A 26,279-nucleotide genomic window follows, 5' to 3' on the forward strand; every position below is an offset into this window, starting at 1 on the left:
AAAGGTTGAGACCGAGTTTGCGTCTCTGACATGGGTAGGCAGACCGTTCCATAAATATGGAGCTCTATAGGAGAAAGCCCAAAATAGGATACATGCTAACAGATTGCACCACAGGATCCATCAACAACACTTTCACGGATCTTCATATTTTGAAGAAATGGAGCTGAACGATATTCGGACCAAGTCAACACTACTGTTGAGGTACCTGGCAAGCTCAGTCGGTAGAGCATAAATAGACAGGCAAAGGGTTCAAGAAAAGTACATGCTCCTGGTGAGGCTCGAACTCACAACCTCGGCATTGCTTCGCTGGCATACTTCTGTATAAGTACCACACGCTAACCGATTGCGCCACAGGAGCCTGATCACCTGTTTACCATATCTTGCAAAAACATAGATGTACAATACTCGGTCCGAGTCAGTTCGACAATTGACCTACCTGGCTAATTCAGACGGTAGAGCATGAGACTCTTAATCTCGTATTTGTGGGTTCGAACCACAAATGGGGTGATTATTTTCTGAGGCGAAGCACCAACTCACTTCGCAAACAGCCATCCGCTTGGACTTTCGAGCAGGCTTGCCACCCTGCATTGCTGACGTGTCAGGCATAGCTGGTGATAGAGAAGACTATGATTTTGTATTCTATCTCTGCCTGCACTCTGACCTGTCATCTCAATGACATACCTATTATCTATGAAACGTCCTCCTAAATGGATTGAATAAATGCTAATTGTCTGGACAAGAAATAGGCAGGGATAGGCTTCTAGAAGAATACTTGCTCCTGGTGGGAGTTGAACTCATAACCTTGTCATCTAATTTCTGTATACTGCTGTTTAAGTACAACATGCTAACAGATTGCACCATAGGATCCATCAACAACACTTTCACTGATCTTCATATTTTGCAGAAATGGAGCTGAACGATATTCGGACCAAGTCAATACTACTGTTGAGGTACCTGGCTAGCTCAGTCGGTAGAGCATAAATAGACAGGCAAAGGGTTCAAGAAAAGCACATGTTCCTGGTGAGGCTCGAACTCACAACCTCGGCATTGCTTCGCTGGATACTGCTGAATAAGTACCACGCGCTAACCGATTGCACCACAGGAGACTGATCAACTGTTTACCATATCTTGCCAAAAACATAGATGTACAATACTCGGTACGAGTCAATTCGACAATTGACCTACCTGGCTAACTCAGACGGTAGAGCATGAGACTCTTAATCTCGTATTTGTGGGTTCGAACCAGAAATGGGGTGATTATTTTCTGAGGCGAAGCACCAACTCACTTCGCAAACAGCAATCCGCTTGGACTTTCGAGCAGGCTTGCCACCCTGCATTGCTGACGTGTCAGGCATAGCTGGTGATAGAGAAGACTATGATTTTGTATTCTATCTCTGCCTGCACTCTGACCTGTCATCTCAATGACATACCTATTATCTATGAAACGTCCTCCTAAATGGATTGAATAAATGCTAATTTTCTGGACAAGAAATAGACAGGGATAGGCTTCTAGAAGAATACTTGCTCCTGGTGGGGCTTGAACTCATAACCTTGTCATCTAATTTCTGTATACTGCTGTATAAGTACAACATGCTAACAGATTGCACCACAGGATCCATCAACAACACTTTCACTGATCTTCATATTTTGCAGAAATGGAGCTGAACGATATTCGGACCAAGTCAATACTACTGTTGAGGTACCTGGCTAGCTCAGTCGGTAGAGCATAAATAGACAGGCAAAGGGTTCAAGAAAAGCACATGCTCCTGGTGAGGCTCGAACTCACAACCTCGGCATTGCTTCGCTGCATACTGCTGTATAAGTACCACGCGCTAACCGATTGCGCCACAGGAGCCTGATCACCTGTTTACCATATCTTGCAAAAACATAGATGTACAATACTCGGTCCGAGTCAGTTCGACAATTGACCTTACCTGGCTAACTCAGACGGTAGAGCATGAGACTCTAATCTCGTATTTGTGGGTTCGAACCAGAAATGGGGTGATTATTTTCTGAGGCGAAGCACCAACTCACTTCGCAAACAGCCATCCGCTTGGACTTTCGAGCAGGCTTGCCACCCTGCATTGCTGACGTGTCAGGCATAGCTGGTGATAGAGAAGACTATGATTTTGTATTCTATCTCTGCCTGCACTCTGACCTGTCATCTCAATGACATACCTATTATCTATGAAACGTCCTCCTAAATGAATTGAATAAATGCTAATTTTCTGGACAAGAAATAGACAGGGATAGGCTTCTAGAAGAATACTTGCTCCTGGTGGGAGTTGAACTCATAACCTTGTCATCTAATTTCTGTATACTGCTGTATAAGTACAACATGCTAACAGATTGCACCATAGGATCCATCAACAACACTTTCACTGATCTTCATATTTTGCAGAAATGGAGCTGAACGATATTCGGACCAAGTCAATACTACTGTTGAGGTACCTGGCTAGCTCAGTCGGTAGAGCATAAATAGACAGCGAAAGGGTTCAAGAAAAGCACATGCTCCTGGTGAGGCTCGAACTCACAACCTCGGCATTGCTTCGCTGGATACTGCTGCATAAGTACCACGCGCTAACCGATTGCGCCACAGGAGCCTGATCACCTGTTTACCAATATTTTGCACAAACATAGATGTAGAATACTCGGTCCGAGTCAGTTCGACAATTGACCTACCTGGCTAACTCAGACGATAGAGCATGAGACTCTTAATCTCGCATTTGTGGGTTCGAACCACAAATGGGGTGATTATTTTCTGAGGCGATGCACCAACTCACTTCGCAAACAGCCATCCGCTTGGACTTTCGAGCAGGCTTGCCACCCTGCATTGCTGCCATGTCAGGCATAGCTGGTGATAGAGAAGACGATGATTTTGTATTCTATCTCTGCCTGCACTCTGACCTGTCATCTCAATGACATACCTATTATCTATGAAACGTCCTCCTAAATGGATTGAATAAATGCTAATTTTCTGGTCAAGAAATAGACAGGGATAGGCTTCTAGAAGAATACTTGCTCCTGGTGGGAGTTGAACTCATAACCTTGTCATCTAATTTCTGTATACTGCTGTATAAGTACAACATGCTAACAGATTGCACCATAGGATCCATCAACAACACTTTCACTGATCTTCATATTTTGCAGAAATGGAGCTGAACGATATTCGGACCAAGTCAATACTACTGTTGAGGTACCTGGCTAGCTCAGTCGGTAGAGCATAAATAGACAGGCAAAGGGTTCAAGAAAAGCACATGCTCCTGGTGAGGCTCGAACTCACAACCTCGGCATTGCTTCGCTGGATACTGCTGTATAATTACCACGCGCTAACCAATTGCACCACAGGAGCCTGATCACCTGTTTACCAATATTTTGCACAAACATAGATGTAGAATACTCGGTCCGAGTCAGTTCGACAATTGACCTACCTGGCTAATTCAGACGGTAGAGCATGAGACTCTTAATCTCGTATTTGTGGGTTCGAACCAGAAATGGGGTGATTATTTTCTGAGGCGAAGCACCAACTCACTTCGCAAACAGCCATCCGCTTGGACTTTCGAGCAGGCTTGCCACCCTGCATTGCTGACGTGTCAGGCATAGCTGGTGATAGAGAAGACTATGATTTTGTATTCTATCTCTGCCTGCACTCTGACCTGTCATCTCAATGACATACCTATTATCTATGAAACGTCCTCCTAAATGAATTGAATAAATGCTAATTTTCTGGACAAGAAATAGACAGGGATAGGCTTCTAGAAGAATACTTGCTCCTGGTGGGAGTTGAACTCATAACCTTGTCATCTAATTTCTGTATACTGCTGTATAAGTACAACATGCTAACAGATTGCACCATAGGATCCATCAACAACACTTTCACTGATCTTCATATTTTGCAGAAATGGAGCTGAACGATATTCGACACCAAGTCAATACTACTGTTGAGGTACCTGGCTAGCTCAGTCGGTAGAGCATAAATAGACAGGCAAAGGGTTCAAGAAAAGCACATGCTCCTGGTGAGGCTCGAACTCACAACCTCGGCATTGCTTCGCTGGATACTGCTGTATAAGTACCACGCGCTAACCGATTGCGCCACAGGAGCCTGATCACCTGTTTACCAATATTTTGCACAAACATAGATGTAGAATACTCGGTCCGAGTCAGTTCGACAATTGACCTACCTGGCTAACTCAGACGGTAGAGCATGAGACTCTTAATCTCGTATTTGTGGGTTCGAACCACAAATGGGGTGATTATTTTCTGAGGCGAAGCACCAACTCACTTCGCAAACAGCCATCCGCTTGGACTTTCGAGCAGGCTTGCCACCCTGCATTGCTGACGTGTCAGGCATAGCTGGTGATAGAGAAGACGATGATTTTGTATTCTATCTCTGCCTGCACTCTGACCTGTCATCTCAATGACATACCTATTATCTATGAAACGTCCTCCTAAATGGATTGAATAAATGCTAATTTTCTGGTCAAGAAATAGACAGGGATAGGCTTCTAGAAGAATACTTGCTCCTGGTGGGAGTTGAACTCATAACCTTGTCATCTAATTTCTGTATACTGCTGTATAAGTACAACATGCTAACAGATTGCACCACAGGATCCATCAACAACACTTTCACTGATCTTCATATTTTGCAGAAATGGAGCTGAACGATATTCGGACCAAGTCAATACTACTGTTGAGGTACCTGGCATAGCTCAGTCGGTAGAGCATAAATAGACAGGCAAAGGGTTCAAGAAAAGCACATGCTCCTGGTGAGGCTCGAACTCACAACCTCGGCATTGCTTCGCTGGATACTGCTGTATAAGTACCACGCGCTAACCGATTGCGCCACAGGAGCCTGATCACCTGTTTACCATATCTTGCCAAAACATAGATGTACAATACTCGGTCCGAGTCAGTTCGACAATTGACCTACCTGGCTAACTCAGACGGTAGAGCATGAGACTCTTAATCTCGTATTTGTGGGTTCGAACCAGAAATGGGGTGATTATTTTCTGAGGCGAAGCACCAACTCACTTCGCAAACAGCCATCCGCTTGGACTTTCGAGCAGGCTTGCCACCCTGCATTGCTGACGTGTCAGGCATAGCTGGTGATAGAGAAGACTATGATTTTGTATTCTATCTCTGCCTGCACTCTGACCTGTCATCTCAATGACATACCTATTATCTATGAAACGTCCTCCTAAATGAATTGAATAAATGCTAATTTTCTGGACAAGAAATAGACAGGGATAGGCTTCTAGAAGAATACTTGCTCCTGGTGGGAGTTGAACTCATAACCTTGTCATCTAATTTCTGTATACTGCTGTATAAGTACAACATGCTAACAGATTGCACCATAGGATCCATCAACAACACTTTCACTGATCTTCATATTTTGCAGAAATGGAGCTGAACGATATTCGACACCAAGTCAATACTACTGTTGAGGTACCTGGCTAGCTCAGTCGGTAGAGCATAAATAGACAGCGAAAGGGTTCAAGAAAAGCACGTGCTCCTGGTGAGGCTCGAACTCACAACCTCGGCATTGCTTCGCTGGATACTGCTGTATAAGTACCACGCGCTAACCGATTGCGCCACAGGAGCCTGATCACCTGTTTACCAATATTTGCACAAACATAGATGTAGAATACTCGGTCCGAGTCAGTTCGACAATTGACCTACCTGGCTAACTCAGACGATAGAGCATGAGACTCTTAATCTCGCATTTGTGGGTTCGAACCACAAATGGGGTGATTATTTTCTGAGGCGATGCACCAACTCACTTCGCAAACAGCCATCCGCTTGGACTTTCGAGCAGGCTTGCCACCCTGCATTGCTGCCATGTCAGGCATAGCTGGTGATAGAGAAGACGATGATTTTGTATTCTATCTCTGCCTGCACTCTGACCTGTCATCTCAATGACATACCTATTATCTATGAAACGTCCTCCTAAATGGATTGAATAAATGCTAATTTTCTGGACAAGAAATAGACAGGGATAGGCTTCTAGAAGAATACTTGCTCCTGGTGGGAGTTGAACTCATAACCTTGTCATCTAATTTCTGTATACTGCTGTATAAGTACAACATGCTAACAGATTGCACCATAGGATCCATCAACAACACTTTCACTGATCTTCATATTTTGCAGAAATGGAGCTGAACGATATTCGGACCAAGTCAATACTACTGTTGAGGTACCTGGCTAGCTCAGTCGGTAGAGCATAAATAGACAGGCAAAGGGTTCAAGAAAAGCACATGCTCCTGGTGAGGCTCGAACTCACAACCTCGGCATTGCTTCGCTGGATACTGCTGTATAAGTACCACGCGCTAACCGATTGCGCCACAGGAGCCTGATCACCTGTTTACCATATTTTGCACAAACATAGATGTACAATACTCGGTCCGAGTCAGTTCGACAATTGACCTACCTGGCTAACTCAGACGATAGAGCATGAGACTCTTAATCTCGTATTTGTGGGTTCGAACCACAAATGGGGTGATTATTTTCTGAGGCGAAGCACCAACTCACTTCGCAAACAGCCATCCGCTTGGACTTTCGAGCAGGCTTGCCACCCTGCATTGCTGCCGTGTCAGGCATAGCTGGTGATAGAGAAGACGATGATTTTGTATTCTATCTCTGCCTGCACTCTGACCTGTCATCTCAATGACATACCTATTATCTATGAAACGTCCTCCTAAATGGATTGAATAAATGCTAATTTTCTGGACAAGAAATAGACAGGGATAGGCTTCTAGAAGAATACTTGCTCCTGGTGGGAGTTGAACTCATAACCTTGTCATCTAATTTCTGTATACTGCTGTATAAGTACAACATGCTAACAGATTGCACCACAGGATCCATCAACAACACTTTCACTGATCTTCATATTTTGCAGAAATGGAGCTGAACGATATTCGGACCAAGTCAACACTACTGTTGAGGTACCTGGCTAGCTCAGTCGGTAGAGCATAAATAGACAGGCAAAGGGTTCAAGAAAAGTACATGCTCCTGGTGAGGCTCGAACTCACAACCTCGGCATTGCTTCGCTGGATACTGCTGTATAAGTACCACGCGCTAACCGATTGCGCCACAGGAGCCTGATCACCTGTTTACCATATTTTGCACAAACATAGATGTAGAATACTCGGTCCGAGTCAGTTCGACAATTGACCTACCTGGCTAACTCAGACGGTAGAGCATGAGACTCTTAATCTCGTATTTGTGGGTTCGAACCACAAATGGGGTGATTATTTTCTGAGGCGAAGCACCAACTCACTTCGCAAACAGCCATCCGCTTGGACTTTCGAGCAGGCTTGCCACCCTGCATTGCTGCCGTGTCAGGCATAGCTGGTGATAGAGAAGACGATGATTTTGTATTCTATCTCTGCCTGCACTCTGACCTGTCATCTCAATGACATACCTATTATCTATGAAACGTCCTCCTAAATGGATTGAATAAATGCTAATTTTCTGGACAAGAAATAGACAGGGATAGGCTTCTAGAAGAATACTTGCTCCTGGTGGGAGTTGAACTCATAACCTTGTCATCTAATTTCTGTATACTGCTGTATAAGTACAACATGCTAACAGATTGCACCACAGGATCCATCAACAACACTTTCACTGATCTTCATATTTTGCAGAAATGGAGCTGAACGATATTCGGACCAAGTCAATACTACTGTTGAGGTACCTGGCTAGCTCAGTCGGTAGAGCATAAATAGACAGGCAAAGGGTTCAAGAAAAGCACATGCTCCTGGTGAGGCTCGAACTCACAACCTCGGCATTGCTTCGCTGCATACTGCTGTATAAGTACCACGCGCTAACCGATTGCGCCACAGGAGCCTGATCACCTGTTTACCATATCTTGCAAAAACATAGATGTACAATACTCGGTCCGAGTCAGTTCGACAATTGACCTACCTGGCTAACTCAGACGGTAGAGCATGAGACTCTTAATCTCGTATTTGTGGGTTCGAACCACAAATGGGGTGATTATTTTCTGAGGCGAAGCACCAACTCACTTCGCAAACAGCCATCCGCTTGGACTTTCGAGCAGGCTTGCCACCCTGCATTGCTGACGTGTCAGGCATAGCTGGTGATAGAGAAGACGATGATTTTGTATTCTATCTCTGCCTGCACTCTGACCTGTCATCTCAATGACATACCTATTATCTATGAAACGTCCTCCTAAATGGATTGAATAAATGCTAATTTTCTGGACAAGAAATAGACAGGGATAGGCTTCTAGAAGAATACTTGCTCCTGGTGGGAGTTGAACTCATAACCTTGTCATCTAATTTCTGTATACTGCTGTATAAGTACAACATGCTAACAGATTGCACCACAGGATCCATCAACAACACTTTCACTGATCTTCATATTTTGCAGAAATGGAGCTGAACGATATTCGGACCAAGTCAATACTACTGTTGAGGTACCTGGCTAGCTCAGTCGGTAGAGCATAAATAGACAGGCAAAGGGTTCAAGAAAAGCACATGCTCCTGGTGAGGCTCGAACTCACAACCTCGGCATTGCTTCGCTGGATACTGCTGTATAAGTACCACGCGCTAACCGATTGCGCCACAGGAGCCTGATCACCTGTTTACCATATTTTGCACAAACATAGATGTAGAATACTCGGTCCGAGTCAGTTCGACAATTGACCTACCTGGCTAACTCAGACGATAGAGCATGAGACTCTTAATCTCGTATTTGTGGGTTCGAACCACAAATGGGGTGATTATTTTCTGAGGCGAAGCACCAACTCACTTCGCAAACAGCCATCCGCTTGGACTTTCGAGCAGGCTTGCCACCCTGCATTGCTGCCGTGTCAGGCATAGCTGGTGATAGAGAAGACGATGATTTTGTATTCTATCTCTGCCTGCACTCTGACCTGTCATCTCAATGACATACCTATTATCTATGAAACGTCCTCCTAAATGGATTGAATAAATGCTAATTTTCTGGACAAGAAATAGACAGGGATAGGCTTCTAGAAGAATACTTGCTCCTGGTGGGAGTTGAACTCATAACCTTGTCATCTAATTTCTGTATACTGCTGTATAAGTACAACATGCTAACAGATTGCACCACAGGATCCATCAACAACACTTTCACTGATCTTCATATTTTGCAGAAATGGAGCTGAACGATATTCGGACCAAGTCAATACTACTGTTGAGGTACCTGGCTAGCTCAGTCGGTAGAGCATAAATAGACAGGCAAAGGGTTCAAGAAAAGCACATGCTCCTGGTGAGGCTCGAACTCACAACCTCGGCATTGCTTCGCTGATACTGCTGTATAAGTACCACGCGCTAACCGATTGCGCCACAGGAGCCTGATCACCTGTTTACCATATCTTGCACAAACATAGATGTACAATACTCGGTCCGAGTCAGTTCGACAATTGACCTACCTGGCTAACTCAGACGGTAGAGCATGAGACTCTTAATCTCGTATTTGTGGGTTCGAACCACAAATGGGGTGATTATTTTCTGAGGCGAAGCACCAACTCACTTCGCAAACAGCCATCCGCTTGGACTTTCGAGCAGGCTTGCCACCCTGCATTGCTGACGTGTCAGGCATAGCTGGTGATAGAGAAGACGATGATTTTGTATTCTATCTCTGCCTGCACTCTGACCTGTCATCTCAATGACATACCTATTATCTATGAAACGTCCTCCTAAATGGATTGAATAAATGCTAATTTTCTGGACAAGAAATAGACAGGGATAGGCTTCTAGAAGAATACTTGCTCCTGGTGGGAGTTGAACTCATAACCTTGTCATCTAATTTCTGTATACTGCTGTATAAGTACAACATGCTAACAGATTGCACCACAGGATCCATCAACAACACTTTCACTGATCTTCATATTTTGCAGAAATGGAGCTGAACGATATTCGGACCAAGTCAACACTACTGTTGAGGTACCTGGCTAGCTCAGTCGGTAGAGCATAAATAGACAGGCAAAGGGTTCAAGAAAAGTACATGCTCCTGGTGAGGCTCGAACTCACAACCTCGGCATTGCTTCGCTGCATACTGCTGTATAAGTACCACGCGCTAACCGATTGCGCCACAGGAGCCTGATCACCTGTTTACCATATCTTGCACAAACATAGATGTACAATACTCGGTCCGAGTCAGTTCGACAATTGACCTACCTGGCTAACTCAGACGGTAGAGCATGAGACTCTTAATCTCGTATTTGTGGGTTCGAACCACAAATGGGGTGATTATTTTCTGAGGCGAAGCACCAACTCACTTCGCAAACAGCCATCCGCTTGGACTTTCGAGCAGGCTTGCCACCCTGCATTGCTGACGTGTCAGGCATAGCTGGTGATAGAGAAGACGATGATTTTGTATTCTATCTCTGCCTGCACTCTGACCTGTCATCTCAATGACATACCTATTATCTATGAAACGTCCTCCTAAATGGATTGAATAAATGCTAATTTTCTGGACAAGAAATAGACAGGGATAGGCTTCTAGAAGAATACTTGCTCCTGGTGGGAGTTGAACTCATAACCTTGTCATCTAATTTCTGTATACTGCTGTATAAGTACAACATGCTAACAGATTGCACCACAGGATCCATCAACAACACTTTCACTGATCTTCATATTTTGCAGAAATGGAGCTGAACGATATTCGGACCAAGTCAATACTACTGTTGAGGTACCTGGCTAGCTCAGTCGGTAGAGCATAAATAGACAGGCAAAGGGTTCAAGAAAAGTACATGCTCCTGGTGAGGCTCGAACTCACAACCTCGGCATTGCTTCGCTGCATACTGCTGTATAAGTACCACGCGCTAACCGATTGCGCCACAGGAGCCTGATCACCTGTTTACCATATCTTGCAAAAACATAGATGTACAATACTCGGTCCGAGTCAGTTCGACAATTGACCTACCTGGCTAACTCAGACGGTAGAGCATGAGACTCTTAATCTCGTATTTGTGGGTTCGAACCACAAATGGGGTGATTATTTTCTGAGGCGAAGCACCAACTCACTTCGCAAACAGCCATCCGCTTGGACTTTCGAGCAGGCTTGCCACCCTGCATTGCTGACGTGTCAGGCATAGCTGGTGATAGAGAAGACGATGATTTTGTATTCTATCTCTGCCTGCACTCTGACCTGTCATCTCAATGACATACCTATTATCTATGAAACGTCCTCCTAAATGGATTGAATAAATGCTAATTTTCTGGACAAGAAATAGACAGGGATAGGCTTCTAGAAGAATACTTGCTCCTGGTGGGAGTTGAACTCATAACCTTGTCATCTAATTTCTGTATACTGCTGTATAAGTACAACATGCTAACAGATTGCACCACAGGATCCATCAACAACACTTTCACTGATCTTCATATTTTGCAGAAATGGAGCTGAACGATATTCGGACCAAGTCAACACTACTGTTGAGGTACCTGGCTAGCTCAGTCGGTAGAGCATAAATAGACAGGCAAAGGGTTCAAGAAAAGTACATGCTCCTGGTGAGGCTCGAACTCACAACCTCGGCATTGCTTCGCTGCATACTGCTGTATAAGTACCACGCGCTAACCGATTGCGCCACAGGAGCCTGATCACCTGTTTACCATATCTTGCACAAACATAGATGTACAATACTCGGTCCGAGTCAGTTCGACAATTGACCTACCTGGCTAACTCAGACGGTAGAGCATGAGACTCTTAATCTCGTATTTGTGGGTTCGAACCACAAATGGGGTGATTATTTTCTGAGGCGAAGCACCAACTCACTTCGCAAACAGCCATCCGCTTGGACTTTCGAGCAGGCTTGCCACCCTGCATTGCTGACGTGTCAGGCATAGCTGGTGATAGAGAAGACGATGATTTTGTATTCTATCTCTGCCTGCACTCTGACCTGTCATCTCAATGACATACCTATTATCTATGAAACGTCCTCCTAAATGGATTGAATAAATGCTAATTTTCTGGACAAGAAATAGACAGGGATAGGCTTCTAGAAGAATACTTGCTCCTGGTGGGAGTTGAACTCATAACCTTGTCATCTAATTTCTGTATACTGCTGTATAAGTACAACATGCTAACAGATTGCACCACAGGATCCATCAACAACACTTTCACTGATCTTCATATTTTGCAGAAATGGAGCTGAACGATATTCGGACCAAGTCAATACTACTGTTGAGGTACCTGGCTAGCTCAGTCGGTAGAGCATAAATAGACAGGCAAAGGGTTCAAGAAAAGTACATGCTCCTGGTGAGGCTCGAACTCACAACCTCGGCATTGCTTCGCTGCATACTGCTGTATAAGTACCACGCGCTAACCGATTGCGCCACAGGAGCCTGATCACCTGTTTACCATATCTTGCAAAAACATAGATGTACAATACTCGGTCCGAGTCAGTTCGACAATTGACCTACCTGGCTAACTCAGACGGTAGAGCATGAGACTCTTAATCTCGTATTTGTGGGTTCGAACCACAAATGGGGTGATTATTTTCTGAGGCGAAGCACCAACTCACTTCGCAAACAGCCATCCGCTTGGACTTTCGAGCAGGCTTGCCACCCTGCATTGCTGACGTGTCAGGCATAGCTGGTGATAGAGAAGACGATGATTTTGTATTCTATCTCTGCCTGCACTCTGACCTGTCATCTCAATGACATACCTATTATCTATGAAACGTCCTCCTAAATGGATTGAATAAATGCTAATTTTCTGGACAAGAAATAGACAGGGATAGGCTTCTAGAAGAATACTTGCTCCTGGTGGGAGTTGAACTCATAACCTTGTCATCTAATTTCTGTATACTGCTGTATAAGTACAACATGCTAACAGATTGCACCACAGGATCCATCAACAACACTTTCACTGATCTTCATATTTTGCAGAAATGGAGCTGAACGATATTCGGACCAAGTCAACACTACTGTTGAGGTACCTGGCAAGCTCAGTCGGTAGAGCATAAATAGACAGGCAAAGGGTTCAAGAAAAGTACATGCTCCTGGTGAGGCTCGAACTCACAACCTCGGCATTGCTTCGCTGCATACTGCTGTATAAGTACCACGCGCTAACCGATTGCGCCACAGGAGCCTGATCACCTGTTTACCATATCTTGCACAAACATAGATGTACAATACTCGGTCCGAGTCAGTTCGACAATTGACCTACCTGGCTAACTCAGACGGTAGAGCATGAGACTCTTAATCTCGTATTTGTGGGTTCGAACCACAAATGGGGTGATTATTTTCTGAGGCGAAGCACCAACTCACTTCGCAAACAGCCATCCGCTTGGACTTTCGAGCAGGCTTGCCACCCTGCATTGCTGACGTGTCAGGCATAGCTGGTGATAGAGAAGACGATGATTTTGTATTCTATCTCTGCCTGCACTCTGACCTGTCATCTCAATGACATACCTATTATCTATGAAACGTCCTCCTAAATGGATTGAATAAATGCTAATTTTCTGGACAAGAAATAGACAGGGATAGGCTTCTAGAAGAATACTTGCTCCTGGTGGGAGTTGAACTCATAACCTTGTCATCTAATTTCTGTATACTGCTGTATAAGTACAACATGCTAACAGATTGCACCACAGGATCCATCAACAACACTTTCACTGATCTTCATATTTTGCAGAAATGGAGCTGAACGATATTCGGACCAAGTCAATACTACTGTTGAGGTACCTGGCAAGCTCAGTCGGTAGAGCATAAATAGACAGGCAAAGGGTTCAAGAAAAGTACATGCTCCTGGTGAGGCTCGAACTCACAACCTCGGCATTGCTTCGCTGCATACTGCTGTATAAGTACCACGCGCTAACCGATTGCGCCACAGGAGCCTGATCACCTGTTTACCATATCTTGCACAAACATAGATGTACAATACTCGGTCCGAGTCAGTTCGACAATTGACCTACCTGGCTAACTCAGACGGTAGAGCATGAGACTCTTAATCTCGTATTTGTGGGTTCGAACCACAAATGGGGTGATTATTTTCTGAGGCGAAGCACCAACTCACTTCGCAAACAGCCATCCGCTTGGACTTTCGAGCAGGCTTGCCACCCTGCATTGCTGACGTGTCAGGCATAGCTGGTGATAGAGAAGACGATGATTTTGTATTCTATCTCTGCCTGCACTCTGACCTGTCATCTCAATGACATACCTATTATCTATGAAACGTCCTCCTAAATGGATTGAATAAATGCTAATTTTCTGGACAAGAAATAGACAGGGATAGGCTTCTAGAAGAATACTTGCTCCTGGTGGGAGTTGAACTCATAACCTTGTCATCTAATTTCTGTATACTGCTGTATAAGTACAACATGCTAACAGATTGCACCACAGGATCCATCAACAACACTTTCACTGATCTTCATATTTTGCAGAAATGGAGCTGAACGATATTCGGACCAAGTCAACACTACTGTTGAGGTACCTGGCAAGCTCAGTCGGTAGAGCATAAATAGACAGGCAAAGGGTTCAAGAAAAGTACATGCTCCTGGTGAGGCTCGAACTCACAACCTCGGCATTGCTTCGCTGCATACTGCTGTATAAGTACCACGCGCTAACCGATTGCGCCACAGGAGCCTGATCACCTGTTTACCATATCTTGCAAAAACATAGATGTACAATACTCGGTCCGAGTCAGTTCGACAATTGACCTACCTGGCTAACTCAGACGGTAGAGCATGAGACTCTTAATCTCGTATTTGTGGGTTCGAACCACAAATGGGGTGATTATTTTCTGAGGCGAAGCACCAACTCACTTCGCAAACAGCCATCCGCTTGGACTTTCGAGCAGGCTTGCCACCCTGCATTGCTGACGTGTCAGGCATAGCTGGTGATAGAGAAGACGATGATTTTGTATTCTATCTCTGCCTGCACTCTGACCTGTCATCTCAATGACATACCTATTATCTATGAAACGTCCTCCTAAATGGATTGAATAAATGCTAATTTTCTGGACAAGAAATAGACAGGGATAGGCTTCTAGAAGAATACTTGCTCCTGGTGGGAGTTGAACTCATAACCTTGTCATCTAATTTCTGTATACTGCTGTATAAGTACAACATGCTAACAGATTGCACCACAGGATCCATCAACAACACTTTCACTGATCTTCATATTTTGCAGAAATGGAGCTGAACGATATTCGGACCAAGTCAATACTACTGTTGAGGTACCTGGCAAGCTCAGTCGGTAGAGCATAAATAGACAGGCAAAGGGTTCAAGAAAAGTACATGCTCCTGGTGAGGCTCGAACTCACAACCTCGGCATTGCTTCGCTGCATACTGCTGTATAAGTACCACGCGCTAACCGATTGCGCCACAGGAGCCTGATCACCTGTTTACCATATCTTGCAAAAACATAGATGTACAATACTCGGTCCGAGTCAGTTCGACAATTGACCTACCTGGCTAACTCAGACGGTAGAGCATGAGACTCTTAATCTCGTATTTGTGGGTTCGAACCACAAATGGGGTGATTATTTTCTGAGGCGAAGCACCAACTCACTTCGCAAACAGCCATCCGCTTGGACTTTCGAGCAGGCTTGCCACCCTGCATTGCTGACGTGTCAGGCATAGCTGGTGATAGAGAAGACGATGATTTTGTATTCTATCTCTGCCTGCACTCTGACCTGTCATCTCAATGACATACCTATTATCTATGAAACGTCCTCCTAAATGGATTGAATAAATGCTAATTTTCTGGACAAGAAATAGACAGGGATAGGCTTCTAGAAGAATACTTGCTCCTGGTGGGAGTTGAACTCATAACCTTGTCATCTAATTTCTGTATACTGCTGTATAAGTACAACATGCTAACAGATTGCACCACAGGATCCATCAACAACACTTTCACTGATCTTCATATTTTGCAGAAATGGAGCTGAACGATATTCGGACCAAGTCAATACTACTGTTGAGGTACCTGGCAAGCTCAGTCGGTAGAGCATAAATAGACAGGCAAAGGGTTCAAGAAAAGTACATGCTCCTGGTGAGGCTCGAACTCACAACCTCGGCATTGCTTCGCTGCATACTGCTGTATAAGTACCACGCGCTAACCGATTGCGCCACAGGAGCCTGATCACCTGTTTACCATATCTTGCAAAAACATAGATGTACAATACTCGGTCCGAGTCAGTTCGACAATTGACCTACCTGGCTAACTCAGACGGTAGAGCATGAGACTCTTAATCTCGTATTTGTGGGTTCGAACCACAAATGGGGTGATTATTTTCTGAGGCGAAGCACCAACTCACTTCGCAAACAGCCATCCGCTTGGACTTTCGAGCAGGCTTGCCACCCTGCATTGCTGACGTGTCAGGCATAGCTGGTGATAGAGAAGACGATGATTTTGTATTCTATCTCTGCCTGCACTCTGACCTGTCATCTCAATGACATACCTATTATCTATGAAACGTCCTCCTAAATGGATTGAATAAATGCTAATTTTCTGGACAAGAAATAGACAGGGATAGGCTTCTAGAAGAATACTTGCTCCTGGTGGGAGTTGAACTCATAACCTTGTCATCTAATTTCTGTATACTGCTGTATAAGTACAACATGCTAACAGATTGCACCACAGGATCCATCAACAACACTTTCACTGATCTTCATATTTTGCAGAAATGGAGCTGAACGATATTCGGACCAAGTCAATACTACTGTTGAGGTACCTGGCAAGCTCAGTCGGTAGAGCATAAATAGACAGGCAAAGGGTTCAAGAAAAGTACATGCTCCTGGTGAGGCTCGAACTCACAACCTCGGCATTGCTTCGCTGCATACTGCTGTATAAGTACCACGCGCTAACCGATTGCGCCACAGGAGCCTGATCACCTGTTTACCATATCTTGCAAAAACATAGATGTACAATACTCGGTCCGAGTCAGTTCGACAATTGACCTACCTGGCTAACTCAGACGGTAGAGCATGAGACTCTTAATCTCGTATTTGTGGGTTCGAACCACAAATGGGGTGATTATTTTCTGAGGCGAAGCACCAACTCACTTCGCAAACAGCCATCCGCTTGGACTTTCGAGCAGGCTTGCCACCCTGCATTGCTGACGTGTCAGGCATAGCTGGTGATAGAGAAGACGATGATTTTGTATTCTATCTCTGCCTGCACTCTGACCTGTCATCTCAATGACATACCTATTATCTATGAAACGTCCTCCTAAATGGATTGAATAAATGCTAATTTTCTGGACAAGAAATAGACAGGGATAGGCTTCTAGAAGAATACTTGCTCCTGGTGGGAGTTGAACTCATAACCTTGTCATCTAATTTCTGTATACTGCTGTATAAGTACAACATGCTAACAGATTGCACCACAGGATCCATCAACAACACTTTCACTGATCTTCATATTTTGCAGAAATGGAGCTGAACGATATTCGGACCAAGTCAACACTACTGTTGAGGTACCTGGCAAGCTCAGTCGGTAGAGCATAAATAGACAGGCAAAGGGTTCAAGAAAAGTACATGCTCCTGGTGAGGCTCGAACTCACAACCTCGGCATTGCTTCGCTGCATACTGCTGTATAAGTACCACGCGCTAACCGATTGCGCCACAGGAGCCTGATCACCTGTTTACCATATCTTGCAAAAACATAGATGTACAATACTCGGTCCGAGTCAGTTCGACAATTGACCTACCTGGCTAACTCAGACGGTAGAGCATGAGACTCTTAATCTCGTATTTGTGGGTTCGAACCACAAATGGGGTGATTATTTTCTGAGGCGAAGCACCAACTCACTTCGCAAACAGCCATCCGCTTGGACTTTCGAGCAGGCTTGCCACCCTGCATTGCTGACGTGTCAGGCATAGCTGGTGATAGAGAAGACGATGATTTTGTATTCTATCTCTGCCTGCACTCTGACCTGTCATCTCAATGACATACCTATTATCTATGAAACGTCCTCCTAAATGGATTGAATAAATGCTAATTTTCTGGACAAGAAATAGACAGGGATAGGCTTCTAGAAGAATACTTGCTCCTGGTGGGAGTTGAACTCATAACCTTGTCATCTAATTTCTGTATACTGCTGTATAAGTACAACATGCTAACAGATTGCACCACAGGATCCATCAACAACACTTTCACTGATCTTCATATTTTGCAGAAATGGAGCTGAACGATATTCGGACCAAGTCAATACTACTGTTGAGGTACCTGGCTAGCTCAGTCGGTAGAGCATAAATAGACAGGCAAAGGGTTCAAGAAAAGTACATGCTCCTGGTGAGGCTCGAACTCACAACCTCGGCATTGCTTCGCTGCATACTGCTGTATAAGTACCACGCGCTAACCGATTGCGCCACAGGAGCCTGATCACCTGTTTACCATATCTTGCAAAAACATAGATGTACAATACTCGGTCCGAGTCAGTTCGACAATTGACCTACCTGGCTAACTCAGACGGTAGAGCATGAGACTCTTAATCTCGTATTTGTGGGTTCGAACCACAAATGGGGTGATTATTTTCTGAGGCGAAGCACCAACTCACTTCGCAAACAGCCATCCGCTTGGACTTTCGAGCAGGCTTGCCACCCTGCATTGCTGACGTGTCAGGCATAGCTGGTGATAGAGAAGACGATGATTTTGTATTCTATCTCTGCCTGCACTCTGACCTGTCATCTCAATGACATACCTATTATCTATGAAACGTCCTCCTAAATGGATTGAATAAATGCTAATTTTCTGGACAAGAAATAGACAGGGATAGGCTTCTAGAAGAATACTTGCTCCTGGTGGGAGTTGAACTCATAACCTTGTCATCTAATTTCTGTATACTGCTGTATAAGTACAACATGCTAACAGATTGCACCACAGGATCCATCAACAACACTTTCACTGATCTTCATATTTTGCAGAAATGGAGCTGAACGATATTCGGACCAAGTCAATACTACTGTTGAGGTACCTGGCAAGCTCAGTCGGTAGAGCATAAATAGACAGGCAAAGGGTTCAAGAAAAGTACATGCTCCTGGTGAGGCTCGAACTCACAACCTCGGCATTGCTTCGCTGCATACTGCTGTATAAGTACCACGCGCTAACCGATTGCGCCACAGGAGCCTGATCACCTGTTTACCATATCTTGCAAAAACATAGATGTACAATACTCGGTCCGAGTCAGTTCGACAATTGACCTACCTGGCTAACTCAGACGGTAGAGCATGAGACTCTTAATCTCGTATTTGTGGGTTCGAACCACAAATGGGGTGATTATTTTCTGAGGCGAAGCACCAACTCACTTCGCAAACAGCCATCCGCTTGGACTTTCGAGCAGGCTTGCCACCCTGCATTGCTGACGTGTCAGGCATAGCTGGTGATAGAGAAGACGATGATTTTGTATTCTATCTCTGCCTGCACTCTGACCTGTCATCTCAATGACATACCTATTATCTATGAAACGTCCTCCTAAATGGATTGAATAAATGCTAATTTTCTGGACAAGAAATAGACAGGGATAGGCTTCTAGAAGAATACTTGCTCCTGGTGGGAGTTGAACTCATAACCTTGTCATCTAATTTCTGTATACTGCTGTATAAGTACAACATGCTAACAGATTGCACCACAGGATCCATCAACAACACTTTCACTGATCTTCATATTTTGCAGAAATGGAGCTGAACGATATTCGGACCAAGTCAACACTACTGTTGAGGTACCTGGCAAGCTCAGTCGGTAGAGCATAAATAGACAGGCAAAGGGTTCAAGAAAAGTACATGCTCCTGGTGAGGCTCGAACTCACAACCTCGGCATTGCTTCGCTGCATACTGCTGTATAAGTACCACGCGCTAACCGATTGCGCCACAGGAGCCTGATCACCTGTTTACCATATCTTGCACAAACATAGATGTACAATACTCGGTCCGAGTCAGTTCGACAATTGACCTACCTGGCTAACTCAGACGGTAGAGCATGAGACTCTTAATCTCGTATTTGTGGGTTCGAACCACAAATGGGGTGATTATTTTCTGAGGCGAAGCACCAACTCACTTCGCAAACAGCCATCCGCTTGGACTTTCGAGCAGGCTTGCCACCCTGCATTGCTGACGTGTCAGGCATAGCTGGTGATAGAGAAGACGATGATTTTGTATTCTATCTCTGCCTGCACTCTGACCTGTCATCTCAATGACATACCTATTATCTATGAAACGTCCTCCTAAATGGATTGAATAAATGCTAATTTTCTGGACAAGAAATAGACAGGGATAGGCTTCTAGAAGAATACTTGCTCCTGGTGGGAGTTGAACTCATAACCTTGTCATCTAATTTCTGTATACTGCTGTATAAGTACAACATGCTAACAGATTGCACCACAGGATCCATCAACAACACTTTCACTGATCTTCATATTTTGCAGAAATGGAGCTGAACGATATTCGGACCAAGTCAACACTACTGTTGAGGTACCTGGCAAGCTCAGTCGGTAGAGCATAAATAGACAGGCAAAGGGTTCAAGAAAAGTACATGCTCCTGGTGAGGCTCGAACTCACAACCTCGGCATTGCTTCGCTGCATACTGCTGTATAAGTACCACGCGCTAACCGATTGCGCCACAGGAGCCTGATCACCTGTTTACCATATCTTGCAAAAACATAGATGTACAATACTCGGTCCGAGTCAGTTCGACAATTGACCTACCTGGCTAACTCAGACGGTAGAGCATGAGACTCTTAATCTCGTATTTGTGGGTTCGAACCACAAATGGGGTGATTATTTTCTGAGGCGAAGCACCAACTCACTTCGCAAACAGCCATCCGCTTGGACTTTCGAGCAGGCTTGCCACCCTGCATTGCTGACGTGTCAGGCATAGCTGGTGATAGAGAAGACGATGATTTTGTATTCTATCTCTGCCTGCACTCTGACCTGTCATCTCAATGACATACCTATTATCTATGAAACGTCCTCCTAAATGGATTGAATAAATGCTAATTTTCTGGACAAGAAATAGACAGGGATAGGCTTCTAGAAGAATACTTGCTCCTGGTGGGAGTTGAACTCATAACCTTGTCATCTAATTTCTGTATACTGCTGTATAAGTACAACATGCTAACAGATTGCACCACAGGATCCATCAACAACACTTTCACTGATCTTCATATTTTGCAGAAATGGAGCTGAACGATATTCGGACCAAGTCAATACTACTGTTGAGGTACCTGGCAAGCTCAGTCGGTAGAGCATAAATAGACAGGCAAAGGGTTCAAGAAAAGTACATGCTCCTGGTGAGGCTCGAACTCACAACCTCGGCATTGCTTCGCTGCATACTGCTGTATAAGTACCACGCGCTAACCGATTGCGCCACAGGAGCCTGATCACCTGTTTACCATATCTTGCAAAAACATAGATGTACAATACTCGGTCCGAGTCAGTTCGACAATTGACCTACCTGGCTAACTCAGACGGTAGAGCATGAGACTCTTAATCTCGTATTTGTGGGTTCGAACCACAAATGGGGTGATTATTTTCTGAGGCGAAGCACCAACTCACTTCGCAAACAGCCATCCGCTTGGACTTTCGAGCAGGCTTGCCACCCTGCATTGCTGACGTGTCAGGCATAGCTGGTGATAGAGAAGACGATGATTTTGTATTCTATCTCTGCCTGCACTCTGACCTGTCATCTCAATGACATACCTATTATCTATGAAACGTCCTCCTAAATGGATTGAATAAATGCTAATTTTCTGGACAAGAAATAGACAGGGATAGGCTTCTAGAAGAATACTTGCTCCTGGTGGGAGTTGAACTCATAACCTTGTCATCTAATTTCTGTATACTGCTGTATAAGTACAACATGCTAACAGATTGCACCACAGGATCCATCAACAACACTTTCACTGATCTTCATATTTTGCAGAAATGGAGCTGAACGATATTCGGACCAAGTCAACACTACTGTTGAGGTACCTGGCAAGCTCAGTCGGTAGAGCATAAATAGACAGGCAAAGGGTTCAAGAAAAGTACATGCTCCTGGTGAGGCTCGAACTCACAACCTCGGCATTGCTTCGCTGCATACTGCTGTATAAGTACCACGCGCTAACCGATTGCGCCACAGGAGCCTGATCACCTGTTTACCATATCTTGCAAAAACATAGATGTACAATACTCGGTCCGAGTCAGTTCGACAATTGACCTACCTGGCTAACTCAGACGGTAGAGCATGAGACTCTTAATCTCGTATTTGTGGGTTCGAACCACAAATGGGGTGATTATTTTCTGAGGCGAAGCACCAACTCACTTCGCAAACAGCCATCCGCTTGGACTTTCGAGCAGGCTTGCCACCCTGCATTGCTGACGTGTCAGGCATAGCTGGTGATAGAGAAGACGATGATTTTGTATTCTATCTCTGCCTGCACTCTGACCTGTCATCTCAATGACATACCTATTATCTATGAAACGTCCTCCTAAATGGATTGAATAAATGCTAATTTTCTGGACAAGAAATAGACAGGGATAGGCTTCTAGAAGAATACTTGCTCCTGGTGGGAGTTGAACTCATAACCTTGTCATCTAATTTCTGTATACTGCTGTATAAGTACAACATGCTAACAGATTGCACCACAGGATCCATCAACAACACTTTCACTGATCTTCATATTTTGCAGAAATGGAGCTGAACGATATTCGGACCAAGTCAACACTACTGTTGAGGTACCTGGCAAGCTCAGTCGGTAGAGCATAAATAGACAGGCAAAGGGTTCAAGAAAAGTACATGCTCCTGGTGAGGCTCGAACTCACAACCTCGGCATTGCTTCGCTGCATACTGCTGTATAAGTACCACGCGCTAACCGATTGCGCCACAGGAGCCTGATCACCTGTTTACCATATCTTGCAAAAACATAGATGTACAATACTCGGTCCGAGTCAGTTCGACAATTGACCTACCTGGCTAACTCAGACGGTAGAGCATGAGACTCTTAATCTCGTATTTGTGGGTTCGAACCACAAATGGGGTGATTATTTTCTGAGGCGAAGCACCAACTCACTTCGCAAACAGCCATCCGCTTGGACTTTCGAGCAGGCTTGCCACCCTGCATTGCTGACGTGTCAGGCATAGCTGGTGATAGAGAAGACGATGATTTTGTATTCTATCTCTGCCTGCACTCTGACCTGTCATCTCAATGACATACCTATTATCTATGAAACGTCCTCCTAAATGGATTGAATAAATGCTAATTTTCTGGACAAGAAATAGACAGGGATAGGCTTCTAGAAGAATACTTGCTCCTGGTGGGAGTTGAACTCATAACCTTGTCATCTAATTTCTGTATACTGCTGTATAAGTACAACATGCTAACAGATTGCACCACAGGATCCATCAACAACACTTTCACTGATCTTCATATTTTGCAGAAATGGAGCTGAACGATATTCGGACCAAGTCAATACTACTGTTGAGGTACCTGGCAAGCTCAGTCGGTAGAGCATAAATAGACAGGCAAAGGGTTCAAGAAAAGTACATGCTCCTGGTGAGGCTCGAACTCACAACCTCGGCATTGCTTCGCTGCATACTGCTGTATAAGTACCACGCGCTAACCGATTGCGCCACAGGAGCCTGATCACCTGTTTACCATATCTTGCAAAAACATAGATGTACAATACTCGGTCCGAGTCAGTTCGACAATTGACCTACCTGGCTAACTCAGACGGTAGAGCATGAGACTCTTAATCTCGTATTTGTGGGTTCGAACCACAAATGGGGTGATTATTTTCTGAGGCGAAGCACCAACTCACTTCGCAAACAGCCATCCGCTTGGACTTTCGAGCAGGCTTGCCACCCTGCATTGCTGACGTGTCAGGCATAGCTGGTGATAGAGAAGACGATGATTTTGTATTCTATCTCTGCCTGCACTCTGACCTGTCATCTCAATGACATACCTATTATCTATGAAACGTCCTCCTAAATGGATTGAATAAATGCTAATTTTCTGGACAAGAAATAGACAGGGATAGGCTTCTAGAAGAATACTTGCTCCTGGTGGGAGTTGAACTCATAACCTTGTCATCTAATTTCTGTATACTGCTGTATAAGTACAACATGCTAACAGATTGCACCACAGGATCCATCAACAACACTTTCACTGATCTTCATATTTTGCAGAAATGGAGCTGAACGATATTCGGACCAAGTCAATACTACTGTTGAGGTACCTGGCAAGCTCAGTCGGTAGAGCATAAATAGACAGGCAAAGGGTTCAAGAAAAGTACATGCTCCTGGTGAGGCTCGAACTCACAACCTCGGCATTGCTTCGCTGCATACTGCTGTATAAGTACCACGCGCTAACCGATTGCGCCACAGGAGCCTGATCACCTGTTTACCATATCTTGCAAAAACATAGATGTACAATACTCGGTCCGAGTCAGTTCGACAATTGACCTACCTGGCTAACTCAGACGGTAGAGCATGAGACTCTTAATCTCGTATTTGTGGGTTCGAACCACAAATGGGGTGATTATTTTCTGAGGCGAAGCACCAACTCACTTCGCAAACAGCCATCCGCTTGGACTTTCGAGCAGGCTTGCCACCCTGCATTGCTGACGTGTCAGGCATAGCTGGTGATAGAGAAGACGATGATTTTGTATTCTATCTCTGCCTGCACTCTGACCTGTCATCTCAATGACATACCTATTATCTATGAAACGTCCTCCTAAATGGATTGAATAAATGCTAATTTTCTGGACAAGAAATAGACAGGGATAGGCTTCTAGAAGAATACTTGCTCCTGGTGGGAGTTGAACTCATAACCTTGTCATCTAATTTCTGTATACTGCTATATAAGTACAACATGCTAACAGATTGCACCACAGGATCCATCAACAACACTTTCACTGATCTTCATATTTTGCAGAAATGGAGCTGAACGATATTCGGACCAAGTCAATACTACTGTTGAGGTACCTGGCTAGCTCAGTCGGTAGAGCATAAATAGACAGGCAAAGGGTTCAAGAAAAGTACATGCTCCTGGTGAGGGTCGAACTCACAACCTCGGCATTGCTTCGCTGCATACTGCTGTATAAGTACCACGCGCTAACCGATTGCGCCACAGGAGCCTGATCACCTGTTTACCATATCTTGCAAAAACATAGATGTACAATACTCGGTCCGAGTCAGTTCGACAATTGACCTACCTGGCTAACTCAGACGGTAGAGCATGAGACTCTTAATCTCGTATTTGTGGGTTCGAACCACAAATGGGGTGATTATTTTCTGAGGCGAAGCACCAACTCACTTCGCAAACAGCCATCCGCTTGGACTTTCGAGCAGGCTTGCCACCCTGCATTGCTGACGTGTCAGGCATAGCTGGTGATAGAGAAGACGATGATTTTGTATTCTATCTCTGCCTGCACTCTGACCTGTCATATCAATGACATACCTATTATCTATGAAACGTCCTCCTAAATGGATGAATAAATGCTAATCTTCTGGACAAGAAATAGACAGGGATAGGCTTCTAGAAGAATACTTGCTCCTGGTGGGAGTTGAACTCATAACCTTGTCATCTAATTTCTGTATACTGCTATATAAGTACAACATGCTAACAGATTGCACCACAGGATCCATCAACAACACTTTCACTGATCTTCATATTTTGCAGAAATGGAGCTGAACGATATTCGGACCAAGTCAATACTACTGTTGAGGTACCTGGCAAGCTCAGTCGGGAGAGCATAAATAGACAGGCAAAGGGTTCAAGAAAAGTACATGCTCCTGGTGAGGGTCGAACTCACAACCTCGGCATTGCTTCGCTGCATACTGCTGTATAAGTACCACGCGCTAACCGATTGCGCCACAGGAGCCTGATCACCTGTTTACCATATCTTGCAAAAACATAGATGTACAATACTCGGTCCGAGTCAGTTCGACAATTGACCTACCTGGCTAACTCAGACGATATAGCATGAGACTCTTAATCTCGTATTTGTGGGTTCGAACCACAAATGGGGTGATTATTTTCTGAGGCGAAGCACCAACTCACTTCGCAAACAGCCATCCGCTTGGACTTTCGAGCAGGCTTGCCACCCTGCATTGCTGACGTGTCAGGCATAGCTGGTGATAGAGAAGACGATGATTTTGTATTCTATCTCTGCCTGCACTCTGACCTGTCATATCAATGACATACCTATTATCTATGAAACGTCCTCCTAAATGGATGAATAAATGCTAATCTTCTGGACAAGAAATAGACAGGGATAGGCTTCTAGAAGAATACTTGCTCCTGGTGGGGCTTGAACTCATAACCTTGTCATCTAATTTCTGTATACTGCTATATAAGTACAACAT

At 44.5% G+C, this 26,279-nt stretch overlaps 33 non-coding genes across 33 annotated transcripts; all 33 read right to left on the reverse strand.

The window, feature by feature from the left end:
* Nucleotides 1-263: 263 nt before the first annotated feature.
* trnai-uau (transfer RNA isoleucine (anticodon UAU)) lies at nucleotides 264-358 on the reverse strand. The gene is made up of 2 exons: nucleotides 321-358; nucleotides 264-299 (listed from the first exon to the last, which is right to left on the reverse strand). It is a non-coding gene; the product is annotated as a tRNA-Ile (tRNA).
* A 1,403-nt stretch (nucleotides 359-1,761) lies between these two features.
* On the reverse strand, nucleotides 1,762-1,855 carry trnai-uau (transfer RNA isoleucine (anticodon UAU)). Its single transcript has 2 exons — nucleotides 1,818-1,855; nucleotides 1,762-1,797 (listed from the first exon to the last, which is right to left on the reverse strand). It is a non-coding gene; the product is annotated as a tRNA-Ile (tRNA).
* A 654-nt stretch (nucleotides 1,856-2,509) lies between these two features.
* On the reverse strand, nucleotides 2,510-2,603 carry trnai-uau (transfer RNA isoleucine (anticodon UAU)). Its single transcript has 2 exons — nucleotides 2,566-2,603; nucleotides 2,510-2,545 (listed from the first exon to the last, which is right to left on the reverse strand). It is a non-coding gene; the product is annotated as a tRNA-Ile (tRNA).
* Nucleotides 2,604-4,008: 1,405 nt separating this feature from the next.
* Nucleotides 4,009-4,102, reverse strand: trnai-uau (transfer RNA isoleucine (anticodon UAU)). Its single transcript has 2 exons — nucleotides 4,065-4,102; nucleotides 4,009-4,044 (listed from the first exon to the last, which is right to left on the reverse strand). It is a non-coding gene; the product is annotated as a tRNA-Ile (tRNA).
* Nucleotides 4,103-4,758: 656 nt separating this feature from the next.
* On the reverse strand, nucleotides 4,759-4,852 carry trnai-uau (transfer RNA isoleucine (anticodon UAU)). Its single transcript has 2 exons — nucleotides 4,815-4,852; nucleotides 4,759-4,794 (listed from the first exon to the last, which is right to left on the reverse strand). It is a non-coding gene; the product is annotated as a tRNA-Ile (tRNA).
* Nucleotides 4,853-5,507: 655 nt separating this feature from the next.
* trnai-uau (transfer RNA isoleucine (anticodon UAU)) lies at nucleotides 5,508-5,601 on the reverse strand. The gene is made up of 2 exons: nucleotides 5,564-5,601; nucleotides 5,508-5,543 (listed from the first exon to the last, which is right to left on the reverse strand). It is a non-coding gene; the product is annotated as a tRNA-Ile (tRNA).
* Nucleotides 5,602-6,255: 654 nt separating this feature from the next.
* On the reverse strand, nucleotides 6,256-6,349 carry trnai-uau (transfer RNA isoleucine (anticodon UAU)). Its single transcript has 2 exons — nucleotides 6,312-6,349; nucleotides 6,256-6,291 (listed from the first exon to the last, which is right to left on the reverse strand). It is a non-coding gene; the product is annotated as a tRNA-Ile (tRNA).
* Nucleotides 6,350-7,003: 654 nt separating this feature from the next.
* trnai-uau (transfer RNA isoleucine (anticodon UAU)) lies at nucleotides 7,004-7,097 on the reverse strand. Its single transcript has 2 exons — nucleotides 7,060-7,097; nucleotides 7,004-7,039 (listed from the first exon to the last, which is right to left on the reverse strand). It is a non-coding gene; the product is annotated as a tRNA-Ile (tRNA).
* A 654-nt stretch (nucleotides 7,098-7,751) lies between these two features.
* Nucleotides 7,752-7,845, reverse strand: trnai-uau (transfer RNA isoleucine (anticodon UAU)). The gene is made up of 2 exons: nucleotides 7,808-7,845; nucleotides 7,752-7,787 (listed from the first exon to the last, which is right to left on the reverse strand). It is a non-coding gene; the product is annotated as a tRNA-Ile (tRNA).
* Nucleotides 7,846-8,499: 654 nt separating this feature from the next.
* trnai-uau (transfer RNA isoleucine (anticodon UAU)) lies at nucleotides 8,500-8,593 on the reverse strand. The gene is made up of 2 exons: nucleotides 8,556-8,593; nucleotides 8,500-8,535 (listed from the first exon to the last, which is right to left on the reverse strand). It is a non-coding gene; the product is annotated as a tRNA-Ile (tRNA).
* A 654-nt stretch (nucleotides 8,594-9,247) lies between these two features.
* On the reverse strand, nucleotides 9,248-9,340 carry trnai-uau (transfer RNA isoleucine (anticodon UAU)). Its single transcript is given in 2 exon segments — nucleotides 9,248-9,283; nucleotides 9,303-9,340. It is a non-coding gene; the product is annotated as a tRNA-Ile (tRNA).
* Nucleotides 9,341-9,994: 654 nt separating this feature from the next.
* On the reverse strand, nucleotides 9,995-10,088 carry trnai-uau (transfer RNA isoleucine (anticodon UAU)). Its single transcript has 2 exons — nucleotides 10,051-10,088; nucleotides 9,995-10,030 (listed from the first exon to the last, which is right to left on the reverse strand). It is a non-coding gene; the product is annotated as a tRNA-Ile (tRNA).
* Nucleotides 10,089-10,742: 654 nt separating this feature from the next.
* trnai-uau (transfer RNA isoleucine (anticodon UAU)) lies at nucleotides 10,743-10,836 on the reverse strand. The gene is made up of 2 exons: nucleotides 10,799-10,836; nucleotides 10,743-10,778 (listed from the first exon to the last, which is right to left on the reverse strand). It is a non-coding gene; the product is annotated as a tRNA-Ile (tRNA).
* A 654-nt stretch (nucleotides 10,837-11,490) lies between these two features.
* On the reverse strand, nucleotides 11,491-11,584 carry trnai-uau (transfer RNA isoleucine (anticodon UAU)). The gene is made up of 2 exons: nucleotides 11,547-11,584; nucleotides 11,491-11,526 (listed from the first exon to the last, which is right to left on the reverse strand). It is a non-coding gene; the product is annotated as a tRNA-Ile (tRNA).
* A 654-nt stretch (nucleotides 11,585-12,238) lies between these two features.
* On the reverse strand, nucleotides 12,239-12,332 carry trnai-uau (transfer RNA isoleucine (anticodon UAU)). The gene is made up of 2 exons: nucleotides 12,295-12,332; nucleotides 12,239-12,274 (listed from the first exon to the last, which is right to left on the reverse strand). It is a non-coding gene; the product is annotated as a tRNA-Ile (tRNA).
* A 654-nt stretch (nucleotides 12,333-12,986) lies between these two features.
* Nucleotides 12,987-13,080, reverse strand: trnai-uau (transfer RNA isoleucine (anticodon UAU)). The gene is made up of 2 exons: nucleotides 13,043-13,080; nucleotides 12,987-13,022 (listed from the first exon to the last, which is right to left on the reverse strand). It is a non-coding gene; the product is annotated as a tRNA-Ile (tRNA).
* A 654-nt stretch (nucleotides 13,081-13,734) lies between these two features.
* Nucleotides 13,735-13,828, reverse strand: trnai-uau (transfer RNA isoleucine (anticodon UAU)). The gene is made up of 2 exons: nucleotides 13,791-13,828; nucleotides 13,735-13,770 (listed from the first exon to the last, which is right to left on the reverse strand). It is a non-coding gene; the product is annotated as a tRNA-Ile (tRNA).
* A 654-nt stretch (nucleotides 13,829-14,482) lies between these two features.
* trnai-uau (transfer RNA isoleucine (anticodon UAU)) lies at nucleotides 14,483-14,576 on the reverse strand. The gene is made up of 2 exons: nucleotides 14,539-14,576; nucleotides 14,483-14,518 (listed from the first exon to the last, which is right to left on the reverse strand). It is a non-coding gene; the product is annotated as a tRNA-Ile (tRNA).
* Nucleotides 14,577-15,230: 654 nt separating this feature from the next.
* Nucleotides 15,231-15,324, reverse strand: trnai-uau (transfer RNA isoleucine (anticodon UAU)). The gene is made up of 2 exons: nucleotides 15,287-15,324; nucleotides 15,231-15,266 (listed from the first exon to the last, which is right to left on the reverse strand). It is a non-coding gene; the product is annotated as a tRNA-Ile (tRNA).
* A 654-nt stretch (nucleotides 15,325-15,978) lies between these two features.
* Nucleotides 15,979-16,072, reverse strand: trnai-uau (transfer RNA isoleucine (anticodon UAU)). The gene is made up of 2 exons: nucleotides 16,035-16,072; nucleotides 15,979-16,014 (listed from the first exon to the last, which is right to left on the reverse strand). It is a non-coding gene; the product is annotated as a tRNA-Ile (tRNA).
* Nucleotides 16,073-16,726: 654 nt separating this feature from the next.
* trnai-uau (transfer RNA isoleucine (anticodon UAU)) lies at nucleotides 16,727-16,820 on the reverse strand. The gene is made up of 2 exons: nucleotides 16,783-16,820; nucleotides 16,727-16,762 (listed from the first exon to the last, which is right to left on the reverse strand). It is a non-coding gene; the product is annotated as a tRNA-Ile (tRNA).
* Nucleotides 16,821-17,474: 654 nt separating this feature from the next.
* Nucleotides 17,475-17,568, reverse strand: trnai-uau (transfer RNA isoleucine (anticodon UAU)). The gene is made up of 2 exons: nucleotides 17,531-17,568; nucleotides 17,475-17,510 (listed from the first exon to the last, which is right to left on the reverse strand). It is a non-coding gene; the product is annotated as a tRNA-Ile (tRNA).
* Nucleotides 17,569-18,222: 654 nt separating this feature from the next.
* trnai-uau (transfer RNA isoleucine (anticodon UAU)) lies at nucleotides 18,223-18,316 on the reverse strand. The gene is made up of 2 exons: nucleotides 18,279-18,316; nucleotides 18,223-18,258 (listed from the first exon to the last, which is right to left on the reverse strand). It is a non-coding gene; the product is annotated as a tRNA-Ile (tRNA).
* A 654-nt stretch (nucleotides 18,317-18,970) lies between these two features.
* Nucleotides 18,971-19,064, reverse strand: trnai-uau (transfer RNA isoleucine (anticodon UAU)). The gene is made up of 2 exons: nucleotides 19,027-19,064; nucleotides 18,971-19,006 (listed from the first exon to the last, which is right to left on the reverse strand). It is a non-coding gene; the product is annotated as a tRNA-Ile (tRNA).
* Nucleotides 19,065-19,718: 654 nt separating this feature from the next.
* On the reverse strand, nucleotides 19,719-19,812 carry trnai-uau (transfer RNA isoleucine (anticodon UAU)). Its single transcript has 2 exons — nucleotides 19,775-19,812; nucleotides 19,719-19,754 (listed from the first exon to the last, which is right to left on the reverse strand). It is a non-coding gene; the product is annotated as a tRNA-Ile (tRNA).
* Nucleotides 19,813-20,466: 654 nt separating this feature from the next.
* trnai-uau (transfer RNA isoleucine (anticodon UAU)) lies at nucleotides 20,467-20,560 on the reverse strand. Its single transcript has 2 exons — nucleotides 20,523-20,560; nucleotides 20,467-20,502 (listed from the first exon to the last, which is right to left on the reverse strand). It is a non-coding gene; the product is annotated as a tRNA-Ile (tRNA).
* A 654-nt stretch (nucleotides 20,561-21,214) lies between these two features.
* Nucleotides 21,215-21,308, reverse strand: trnai-uau (transfer RNA isoleucine (anticodon UAU)). Its single transcript has 2 exons — nucleotides 21,271-21,308; nucleotides 21,215-21,250 (listed from the first exon to the last, which is right to left on the reverse strand). It is a non-coding gene; the product is annotated as a tRNA-Ile (tRNA).
* A 654-nt stretch (nucleotides 21,309-21,962) lies between these two features.
* Nucleotides 21,963-22,056, reverse strand: trnai-uau (transfer RNA isoleucine (anticodon UAU)). The gene is made up of 2 exons: nucleotides 22,019-22,056; nucleotides 21,963-21,998 (listed from the first exon to the last, which is right to left on the reverse strand). It is a non-coding gene; the product is annotated as a tRNA-Ile (tRNA).
* A 654-nt stretch (nucleotides 22,057-22,710) lies between these two features.
* On the reverse strand, nucleotides 22,711-22,804 carry trnai-uau (transfer RNA isoleucine (anticodon UAU)). The gene is made up of 2 exons: nucleotides 22,767-22,804; nucleotides 22,711-22,746 (listed from the first exon to the last, which is right to left on the reverse strand). It is a non-coding gene; the product is annotated as a tRNA-Ile (tRNA).
* A 654-nt stretch (nucleotides 22,805-23,458) lies between these two features.
* Nucleotides 23,459-23,552, reverse strand: trnai-uau (transfer RNA isoleucine (anticodon UAU)). Its single transcript has 2 exons — nucleotides 23,515-23,552; nucleotides 23,459-23,494 (listed from the first exon to the last, which is right to left on the reverse strand). It is a non-coding gene; the product is annotated as a tRNA-Ile (tRNA).
* Nucleotides 23,553-24,206: 654 nt separating this feature from the next.
* trnai-uau (transfer RNA isoleucine (anticodon UAU)) lies at nucleotides 24,207-24,300 on the reverse strand. Its single transcript has 2 exons — nucleotides 24,263-24,300; nucleotides 24,207-24,242 (listed from the first exon to the last, which is right to left on the reverse strand). It is a non-coding gene; the product is annotated as a tRNA-Ile (tRNA).
* A 654-nt stretch (nucleotides 24,301-24,954) lies between these two features.
* trnai-uau (transfer RNA isoleucine (anticodon UAU)) lies at nucleotides 24,955-25,048 on the reverse strand. Its single transcript has 2 exons — nucleotides 25,011-25,048; nucleotides 24,955-24,990 (listed from the first exon to the last, which is right to left on the reverse strand). It is a non-coding gene; the product is annotated as a tRNA-Ile (tRNA).
* Nucleotides 25,049-25,701: 653 nt separating this feature from the next.
* On the reverse strand, nucleotides 25,702-25,795 carry trnai-uau (transfer RNA isoleucine (anticodon UAU)). The gene is made up of 2 exons: nucleotides 25,758-25,795; nucleotides 25,702-25,737 (listed from the first exon to the last, which is right to left on the reverse strand). It is a non-coding gene; the product is annotated as a tRNA-Ile (tRNA).
* Nucleotides 25,796-26,279: the final 484 nt, after the last annotated feature.

This window comes from Oncorhynchus kisutch, unplaced genomic scaffold (genome assembly GCF_002021735.2).
Source record: "Oncorhynchus kisutch isolate 150728-3 unplaced genomic scaffold, Okis_V2 scaffold901, whole genome shotgun sequence".
NCBI lineage: Eukaryota > Metazoa > Chordata > Actinopteri > Salmoniformes > Salmonidae > Oncorhynchus > Oncorhynchus kisutch.